Genomic DNA, 11,085 nt, shown 5'->3' on the forward strand with positions numbered 1-11,085 from the left:
GAAGAAGAATGGAACTGGAGGAATCAACCTGCCTGACTTCAGGCTCTACTACAAAGCCACAGTCATCAAGACAGTATGGTACTGGCACAAAGATAGAAATATAGATCATTGGAACAAAATAGAAAGCCCAGAGATAAACCCACGCACATATGGACACCTTATCTTCGACAAAGGAGACAAGAATATACAATGGAGAAAAGACAATCTCTTTAACAAGTGGTGCTGGGAAAACTGGTCAACCACTTGTAAAAGAATGAAACTAGAACACTTCCTAACACCGTACACAAAAATAAACTCAAAATGGATTAAAGATCTAAACGTAAGACCAGAAACTATAAAACTCCTAGAGGAAAACATAGGCAAAACACTCTCCGACATAAATCACAGCAGGATCCTCCATGACCCACCTCCCAGAATATTGGAAATAAAAGCAAAAATAAACAAATGGGACCTAATTAAAATTAAAAGCTTTTGCACAACAAAGGAAACTATAAGCAAGGTGAAAAGACAGCCTTCAGAATGGGAGAAAATAATAGCAAATGAAGCAACAGACAAATAATTAATCTCAAAAATATACAAGCAACTTCTGCAGCTGAATTCCAGAAAAATAAACGACCCAATCAAAAAATGGGCCAAAGAACTAAACAGACATTTCTCCAAAGAAGACATACAGATGGCTAACAAACACATGAAAAGGTGCTCAACATCACTCATTATTAGAGAAATGCAAATCAAAACCACAATGAGGTATCATTTCACACCAGTCAGAATGGCTGCTATCCAAAAGTCTACAAGCAATAAATGCTGGAGAGGGTGTGGAGAAAAGGGAACCCTCTTACACTGTTGGTGGGAATGCAAACTAGTACAGCCACTATGGAGAACAGTGTGGAGATTCCTTAAAAAACTGGGAATAGAACTGCCATATGACCCAGCAATCCCACTGCTGGGCATATACACCGAGGAAACCAGAATTGAAAGAGACGCGTGTACCCCAATGTTCATCGCAGCACTGTTTACAATAGCCAGGACATGGAAGCAACCTAGATGTCCATCAGCAGACGAATGGATAAGGAAGCTGTGGTACATATACACAATGGAATATTACTCAGCCATTAAAAAAATACATTTGAATCGGTTCTACTGAGATGGATGAAACTGGAGCCCATTATACAGAGTGAAGTAAGCCAGAAAGAAAAACAACAATACAGTATACTAATGCATATATATGGAATTTGAAAGATGGTAACAATAACCCTATATGCGAGACAGAATAAGAGACACAGATGCATAGAACAATTTTATGGACTCTGAGGGAGAAGGTGAGGGTGGGACGTTCTGGGAGAATAGCATTGAAACATATATATTATCATATGTGAAACAGAACACCATTCCATGTTCGATGCGTGAGACAAGGGCTCAGGGCCGGGGCAATGGGATGACCCAGAGGGATGGGATGGGGAGGGAGGTGGGTGGGGGGTCCAGGAAGGGGAACACATGTAGACCCATGGCTGATTCATGTCAATGTATGGCAAAAACTATTACAATATTGTAAAGTAATTAGCCCCCAACTAAAATAAATAAATTTATTAAAAAAAAAAAGAAAAATAAAGGCGATAGAGCATGACAGTTGGAAGGTTTATATAGGGCAGTTGGAAGATCTTTCGGGAAGTGGGCATCTGAGGAGAGATCTGAAAGGACAAGGGTGTAAAGCTCCCCTTTATGAGGGGAGCGCAACCCAGTCAGTGGTAAGAGCAAGCGTTGTGGGCCGGAAGTGGATGTGTTCTTCGGGGGATGACAGACCTCAAGGCAGGGCTAATGGGGCTGGAGACGCATAAAACAGACGGGAAGGCCACGCCCATAGACTGGGGGTTGTCTGGGACAGATCCTGATGGACCTCGTAGACAACAGGGAGGACTTCCTCAGATTTATTCTGAGGAAGCTGGAAAGCCATGGGAAGCTTTGAGCAGAAGAGCGATGTGGACATGTTTGTTAAAAATGATCACTAAGTCTGCTGGGAGGAAAGTGCGGATTCACGCCAAGGAGCTGATGGCAAGTTCCTGCTGCTCAGAAAAGCCACAGAGCATTCTGGTCTCCTTCTCAGAAATAAGTCAAGGAAGGAAAATGTAATATAAGGGAAGCCAAGAGTCTGGAAAACACACAGCAAAGGTCACTGAGTGAGGATTCATAACATCGAAAGCAATTTAAAAGATCACGGTGGATTTTTTTTTCAAGCCAAAAAATAACATTGAAACTCCTTCAACTGCATGCCAGGCTTCCCCCTCCTTTTTTTTTTTTTTTTTGGATGTGGACCATTTTTGGAAGTCTTTATTAAATTTGTTACAGTATTGCTTCTGTTTTCGTGTTGTTGTTGTTGTTGTTGTTTTTTGATCACAAGGCATGTGGGATCTTATCTCTCTGACCAGGGATCAAACCTGCATCCCCTGCATTGGAAAGTGAAGTCTTAACCACTGGACCACCAGGGAAGTCCCCAGGCTTCCCGCTGAGTGGGGCAGATTCTGAGTTCACCGTATGGCAGCTACAGATAAGCACCAGGAGCAGACAGAGACACAGCCTCTAGTCAGCTCTTCTAACTGAGGCTGGCGTTGTTGGGCCGGTCAGTGTGCTCATGGGCTATGAAATCTGAACAGAAATGGGTCCCAGAATCTCTATTTGCTTTTCCTTTTTTTTTTTTTTTTGGCCTCACTTCTTTTTTCTTCTTCTCATAAACTCCTTTATTGTTTTGAAAAAATTGGACATGCTCCTTTTAAAGAATCTAAGCAATGCTTAAAAGTGCAAAAGAGAGAGAGAGAGAAAGTCAAAAAAAAAAAAGAAAAGTTCCCCCAACACCTTTGTCACAGAGCAGGGAGGATGACCAACAAGGAGAGCATGGAGGAAGCCGAAAAGAATCTTTTGAAATAACAGCCTGTCACACAAATGACAAGAGGTCAAGGAAGAATGAGGCCTGTCTGTGCTGCCCAGAAGGCCCCGGGTCTCCCCAGCAGCCCCCCAAACTGCAGGCAGGAGCGGTGCTCTCTGCATGACTGGAAAACCGGGTCACATTGTGAGAACCTTCTCTCTCTCCATCATGCCCTGCACTGAATCACCTTCCACCATCACAATGGCAAATGCTCTGACCACCTCCATCTCCTTTCTGACTCAGTTTACCATCTTGCCATCAAGAATTCTTTGATCCTGTCTTGATATTTTATTTTGCCCTTGGATTCAAGGGCCCTAGACTGTTGGATAGAATTTGGATAGGTACCAAGCCCTGGGGAGGTTTTGGAGCATAAATGAGGGGTTGGGGGTGGGGGGGTGGTTGGAGATGGTGCTGATGCAGCAAAGAGCTTTAAGAAAGGATCAGGAAGGATGTGTTCACCTTGCCATGAGGTCAGGATCCACTTGATCACAATTTATGGGGAAGAATCACTTCTAATCTTTAAAAAGTCCATCGCAATTAGAGAAAACGCATGCCCAGCTCAAGCTGTAATTCATGCATGAAGCATTCACTGACTTTCCCAGTCTCCCGGGCACTCATCTTCATGCATTTATGAATTATCTACTCATGCTATGCTAGGCACTGGACAAAGCAAAATGGGATGTGGTTCCTCTACCCAGGTGAATAAACATCTATCGGAAATAATAAATCAAGGTCATTAATGTTATCATAGAAGAAGGTGTTGGGGTCACAAAAGGAAAGAGGTCACGTAAATCAGACAGGGAGGTTCCTGGAAGAAGTGAGTGTGGAGGGAAATAGGCATGTGATTCACAGATCAAGGTTTGGAACACTTGCATACTCACTCCTGCCTCAGAGCAACTGCCCCCTCACTCCTGGCCCTGTGGCTGCGAAGATTTGTGTCACGGCACCCACCTCACCCCAAGATCCTCCCCAACCCAAATCAGCCACAGGAAGTCAGCATCCTTCCCTAGAGACAGCCGAATGGTGGTTCTCAGGAGCCGGGTTGATGGGGACTTCCCTGGCAGTCCTGTGGTTAAGACTCTGTGCTTCCAGTTCTGGAGGTTCAGGTTTGATCCCTGGTCTGGGAACTAACATCTCACATGCTGCTGGGATGCAGTAAAAAAAAAAAAAAAAGGTGGGGAGGACTAGAGGTGATCAGACAAAAGGTTTGTGGTGCAGGTGATGGGAAAGTCTCCAGGCTTTCTCCAAAAGTACAGGAGGCAGGGAGAGAAAGGATGGACAGGGGCCCAGGAGATAGTGAGCCTTAAAGAGGGGTGCAACAAGCAGAGAAGTTTGAAGCTATCATACTAGGAGATTTTTGAAGAGGTTTTGACACAAATAACTTTCAATAATGGGTGTAATTTGAGGAGAGTCAGAAAGGGATCCATGCAGGTGATGTGGGGGAGTGAGCGGCAGTGGACTTTCCCAGTCTCTGCTCCTGGTCGGGCCTCCCTATGTCTTACCTCCTGTCACATCAGCAGTGCCCAGAAATGGGGCCAAGAAGACCCCCAGCCCCAGCACCGAACTTTTAGAAGGACTGCTCTGCCTCTCCTCAGCCAGGCTCCTCACCACCCGGCAAGAGCCCAAGGGGCCGTGGGGCCATGTTCCCCTCTTGGATCACGTACATGGGGACCTGGGACCCTAGAATTATTTACCCTGCATCGAGTCAGCATCTCCATCTTTCTCTTCCCCCAGAACATCCTCTAGAGGACCAACGGGATTCCAGCATGTGTACCTGAGGCCAAGTGACGTTGGATGTGATGTTGGGATTACCACACATCACAGCCACCTTATCCCATGGGAGGGACCCAGGGGTGAGGACAGAAGGCCACTGGGTCCAAACCCAGGGGCATGGAGGCTGGGTGTCTTTTCAGGTTGTCCTTCTGGCACTTCAGATTGAAGAATTCTGAGGGCTGAATTCTAACATGACACTGCATGTCATTATGAAGCCATATTCCTCAAGGGAAAAGTGAAAGTCGCTCAGTTGAGTCCGACTCTTTGTGACCCCTTGGCCTATTCAGTCCATGGGAATACTGAAGTGGGTAGCCTTTCCCTTCTCCAAGGGATCTTCCCAACCCAGGGATCGAAGCAGGGTCTCCTGCATTGCAGGGGGATTCTTTACCAACTGAGCTATGAGGGAAGCCGTCCTCAAGGGAGGAGGATAGGATATATTTTCTATAACAGATTATAGCTGGGTTTATCATTTTAAATATTGGACACATGTGGACCTGCGTCTATACAGGTGGGGGCAGCCTGGTCTCGTCTCCACCTCTGTCCTTAGTCACTGACCCTCCAGCCTAGCCCCTGAGAGGATCAATCCTAACAACTCAGGTGTTTATTCACTTCCCCTTTATTTTATATCATGTCTGCATTTTTCATTTCCTCCTGAAAGCCTTATATGGTGGTATTCTCAACTAACTTTTATAAATAAATATCAGGATGCTTGCCCTTTGTTTACATTAGCTGAAGAGCTAAATGGTGATGTCATTTTGTCATGAACTCACTGACTGACATCTATGTTCTTCTTTCCTGTTTCTTCAATCTCCTATCAAGCCAACCTGGAATACCGTTGCTTCTTGGTCCTCAAACCACCATGATCCTGTCTAAACAGGGGCATCGGTCTTCGTTTCATTAATTCCGAAGCACTGGGACACAGGGACCCGCCGTCACCTCTTGCCTGGGTATCAGGTTTGCAGTTTTAATTGCAGTGACTGAGTCTGGTCAGCAGATGGCAATGAACACCTTGCGAGGAAAAGAAATTATCTAGGTTGAGTTAAAAATAAAGAAAAAGGAGAGAAAGAAAACAGGACATGTGTGGAAGCAGACGGCTACAAAGTCGCACCTGTCTTGTAGGACACGGAAGCACACTCATTGCAGGACCTGCACTGGATCCCAGTCCCACCCACCCTGATTCCTGAGTCCCTGCCCCTCTTTCTAGCCCACGCCTCTTATTCATTGTTCAGGAGGTTGTTTACCGGGGATGTTAAATTCACAGCACATACGGACTGGAGGTTTCTGAGAAAGGGAGATGGAGGCTGGGCTGGTAGGGAATATTGCCCCCGATTCTCAGTTCCAGGAAGGGCTGGGCTCTGCTGGGTGAGTATCCCCTCTGGCCGACCTGCATCTACAGCCTGCCTTTCTGGTCCTTCCCGGCTGCTCTGTATGCATCCAGCATCTCGGTCTGGCTCCCGGCTGCAGAAACAGCCCTCCCCCTCCCGCCCCAACCCCGGGCAGCTCTGGGTGACAGGAGACAGCTAATTTAACCCGTGTGTCCTCATCTCCCTTCTTCTCTGGCGGTTGCCATGGCAACCCCCAAGGCTCCTCAGGCTTTCTCATTGACTGACCAGGCCCGGAAAAACCATTCTGAAATTGACAGTGCTATATTTGAGGAAAATTTAATGAAAGAGCAGGTTGACCTAGTTTTAATGCCTCACAATGAAATGCCGGTTAGTGAGGTGTTAGTGAGGTGTTAGTGAAAGGAAGAGATAGTTGGTACCAGAGGGATGCATAGGGCCATGGAGGCAAAGATGTCATCCTGCTTTATTTACTGCCTCATCTTCCAAACAGACAGTGCTGAACTCGATCATTCAAGGCACAAGTCTCCCAAAGAGTGGAGACATTTCAGAAAAGGCAGAAGTATAGAACTCCTTTTCCATACTTTAAGAAAAATAAGAACTAAATCTTCCTTCCTAAAAGAGGAAAACAAAACAAAACTGTATTCCCCTGTATTGGAAACTGTAATGAAAAATATGGGGAAAACATCTCTGGCCATTGACCTTCAAGTTTACCTGCTCTGCTCATGTTGATCTGCCCCATTTCCAGAGGCTTTTGTGGCAGGTGTCCCTGGCCAGCCTTGCCTTCGTACTCCGGTCACCCCTTCCCATCTGTGTGGCCAGCCTTATTGATTTGCTTCTCATGATTGGAATGTGGTAAATGATGGTCTGCACTTCTGAGATGGGGATAAGAAGCTGTGGGTTCTGGTTAGGTGCTCTGTGGCTGGGGTGACTGCCCATGATGGCTAACTGCCCATCATCAGGAGACGTGCGCGGTGTACGGAGATGCCACATGGCAAGGAACTGCGGTCTGCCAGCGGCCATGACAGTGGATACGCTAGACACAGTGGAGCCTGGAGGTACAGCAGCCCCAGCTTCACTGCAACCTCCTGAGAGGCATCAAGAAAAGGATCCAGATAAGCTGCCCAGAGCCCCGCCCCACAGAAACTGTGAGAGAATGAATGTCTCTTATTCCCAGCAGTGAAGTTAGGGGGGGATTTTGTTACACAGCTCTCGATAACAAATACAGCCATTCATTTGCTCTCTTGCTTCCATGGTTGGAACTGTGATTATGAGACAGTTGACTCTTGAACAACTCAGGGGTTAGGAGTGCTGACCCTCTGAACAGTCAAAAACCAGTGTATAACTTTGTAGTCGAGCCTCCAAATCCACAGTTCTGCATCCCTGAACCCAGGCAGCTGTGGATCGTGTAATACTGTAGTTTATCTTTAGTGAAGAAAATCCATGTATAAGTGGACCTGCTCAGTTCAAACTCTTGTTGTTTGAGGGTCAACTGTCTATGTCTTTAGAGTTTTATACCAGGTGTCACCACTTATAGCTGGGCAATCTTGGGCAGTTTCCTTGACCTCACTAGGCTTCAGTTTTATTATCTGTAGAATGGCTTAATAAAAAAAGGGTTCAGAATGTACCCAGCTCACAGAAATGCTTAATAAACTATTATTATTACTGACATTTCTACATAACTATTTTTTCCCCCAAATTTGTCTTCAGTGCTGATTTCCTACAAAATATAATTTTTAAAATTAGCAATTTTAGGGCATTGAGGGTCTATTACGAAACTGCAGCTGTAACTATTGGGTTGGCCAAAAAGTTCGTTCAGATTTTTCTATACTCTGGTGCAGAACAACCAGAACGAACTTTTTAGCTAACCCAACACATCGCTTGTAAAGGCATTGTGAACCAGCAGCCCTGAAACTCTGAATTCTGTCCTACAGCCTTGTTTAGAAGATCTAAGCATCACTGCCTCTGTCCAGAGAAGGGCAAGAGCTAGATGGCCAGGAGGACCTGTGAATCGCAGGTTGAGATTTCATGAATACTCCATAATTTTTGAGACGAAGCTAATTAATATGTTGGGTGGATTAGAAGTGAAAAGGAGTAGGAGTTGAAAGACTTTTCAGTTTTGGTTTTTTTCTCCAGAAGTTTGTGGGTACTCTGGAGATTTTTAAACCTGAAATACTTTGAAAGACATTGAGTTGCTTGAAGGGAAATAAGAAATTTATGAAAAGATGGATAAAGAAGAGAGAAAGAAAGAAAAAATAATGGGAGGGTAAGCACTTTAACTCACCAGCACTGATGCGGTTAACAACCATCACTATCACCTGCATCATGGTCATTAACTGACTGTCTCTTCTGTGTGACTGACACTGCGTTATGAGACTTGCACATGTTATATCTAAACACATGCTCAGAGATCACAGACTGGAGGCTAGGGGCTGGATACCCTTCCCCAGGAAGCTTCCCCTCCTAGCTCAGGGTTTGGGCACCTGGCAGGATGTACAGGCATTGAAAGACACTCACTATCTGTTCTGCTGCTGTCAGGTACCACTGGTATTAAAGCCAGCCTTCCTCTCCTCTTCATCACTTACACACACACATACACACACACACACACACGTATTAAAGCCAGCCTTCCTCTCCTCTTCATCACTTACACACACACACACACACACACACACACACACACACACACGCATTTTGCTCCTGTATTGGGGTAGGCCGAATAGAGGGCTCACTTGATATCTGCAGTATGTCCACCATACACATATAGCTCAAATGCATCTCTACCCAGAGTGGGCTTTCTTTTATTTTTTGAATATTTATTTATCTCTTTGGCTGCCCCGGGTCTTAGCTGCAGCATGTAGGATCCAGTTCCCTGCTTAGGGATCGAACCCGTGTCCTCTGCATTGAGAGTGAGGAGTCTTAGCCACTGGACCACCAGGGAAATCTCCAGACTGGGGTTCTAAAACTTTATGGCAAGAGAGGAAATCCAGGTCTTTGGGCTTATCACTCTGGGTTTCAGAATGTCCCTCCCCCATGGACTGGTCTGGTCTTCCTTTCACCCCTCCCCAACATTGAGCCTGTTTCCAGCAGAGGCTGCCATGATATATGGCTCTCCCCCAACCCTCATCCTCTCAGAAAGAACCACAAAGTCCTCTGCCAGTCTGGTGCCTGACACTTTATCCTAAAGTGTTTTTTTTTGTTGTTTATTTGTTTTAGGTAAAAAAAAAACAAACCTGAAACAAAATCTAAATGCAGTAATTTATTTAGGCATTGACAGACATGAATGTGTATTTATGAATTAATTTGCTAAATTAATCAATCAATTTAGCTGAAAAATCAGATCAAGCAGATAACAAGCCAGTTGGATCTGACCTGATTAAATTAGGTGACTAGAAATGTCATCTGATTAGATCAGATCACTCAAGTTGCTATTTCGAAGCAGTCACAGTCAGGAAATGAGAGGTCTTCCCAGGGCCCCAGGTCCTGCCTGCAGAGTGTGTCTGGGGTTGGGGCTGGTGCAAAGGACTTCCGAGGTCCCCAGGGCTGTCCGAACTCAGCTTTTTTAGGAGTGCTGCAATTTCAGATACCAGGCTGCGTGACCAGGTTACCAGATGGCTGCGAGCTTCCTGTTGCTGCTGGAACAAATGGCCACAAACTTAATAGCCTAAAACAACACAAATTCATGACCTTGTGATTCTGGAGGCCAGAGTCTGAAACAGGTCTCTTGGGGATACAATCAAAGAGTCAGCAGGATGGTGCTTTTTTCTGAAAGAAGGAAGAAGAATCTATCCTCACCTTTTCCAGCTCCCAGAACCACCTGCTCTCTTTGGCTCATGACCTCGTCATTCTAATGTCATCAGTCACATGACCCTTCTGCCTCTCTCTTTCACTTATAAGAACCCTTGAGACTACTTTGGGTGCACCTAGATAATCCAGGATAACCTCTCCATCTCAAGATCTTTAACTTAATTCTCTCTGCCATGTCCCTTTTGCCACTTCATAGGTTCCAGGATTAGCATCTTTGAGGGGTCATTACTATGCTTCCCACAACAACTAAGGCTACTGCCAGATTTTCTGAAGTCAGGATGACACATTGGTTCCTTACAGACAACTCCACAATTAGAGATACTGAAGAGCCTTATGGGATAAAACCATACACCCCTGATTCTGCCATAGCAACCAAAATTCTTGAGATTAAAGTAATTCTTCTGTGTTAAGGCTTGGCTTCCAGAAACTCCTGCTCCCTAGAAATATATAACGCAGGAGGATGAATGCCACGTTTCTATAACATCCATCACCTATCATCAAAGATGATGGGTTGGTTTATCAAACTCCCTATGATTAAGAGGTGCTATAATTAGGTGGCCCAGTGATAAAAAAATCCACCTGCCAATGCAGTTCTATACCTAGGTCAGGGAGATACCCTGGAGTAGGAAATGGCCACCCCCTCCAGTATTCTTGCCTGGGGGTCTATAGTCCATGAGATCACAAAGAGTCAGACATGACTGTGCACACACACACACACACACACACAAAGATAATTAATACACTTTGGAAGGAATTCAGCTAATCATATTCAGAACTTGGGACTTTAAGCCCAGGTCCAGACTCTGGAAAAGACAAAAAAATAAATAAATAAATAAAATAAAATAAAAATAAATAAAATAAATAAAACAAAAAAATGAATAAATTTACATCAATTACTTCTGCATAGGAATTCACTGGTGGCCCAGCAATAGGGAGTCTGCCAGCTAATTCAGTAGACATGGGTTCAGTCCCTGGTCTGGGAAGATTCCACATGTCGTGGGGCGACAACTGGGCATGTGGTCCACAACGACTGAGCCCTGGCTCTGGGGTCCATGCTCTGCAATGGGAGAGGCCACCACAGTGAGAAGCTGTGCATCACAGCCAGGGAGTGACTCTGCTTGCCGCCACCAGGGAGGGCCCAGGTACAGTGGTGAGGACCCATAGCAGCCAAAAATACATAAAATTTTTTAAAAGTTTACTTCTGCTTAAAACATGTTATGGAAAGAGTGCAATAACAGACTAGGCTAT

This window comes from Giraffa tippelskirchi, chromosome 13 (assembly GCF_054371585.1).
Source record: "Giraffa tippelskirchi isolate mGirTip1 chromosome 13, T2T-mGirTip1v1.2.pri, whole genome shotgun sequence".
Classification (NCBI taxonomy): Eukaryota; Metazoa; Chordata; class Mammalia; order Artiodactyla; family Giraffidae; genus Giraffa; species Giraffa tippelskirchi.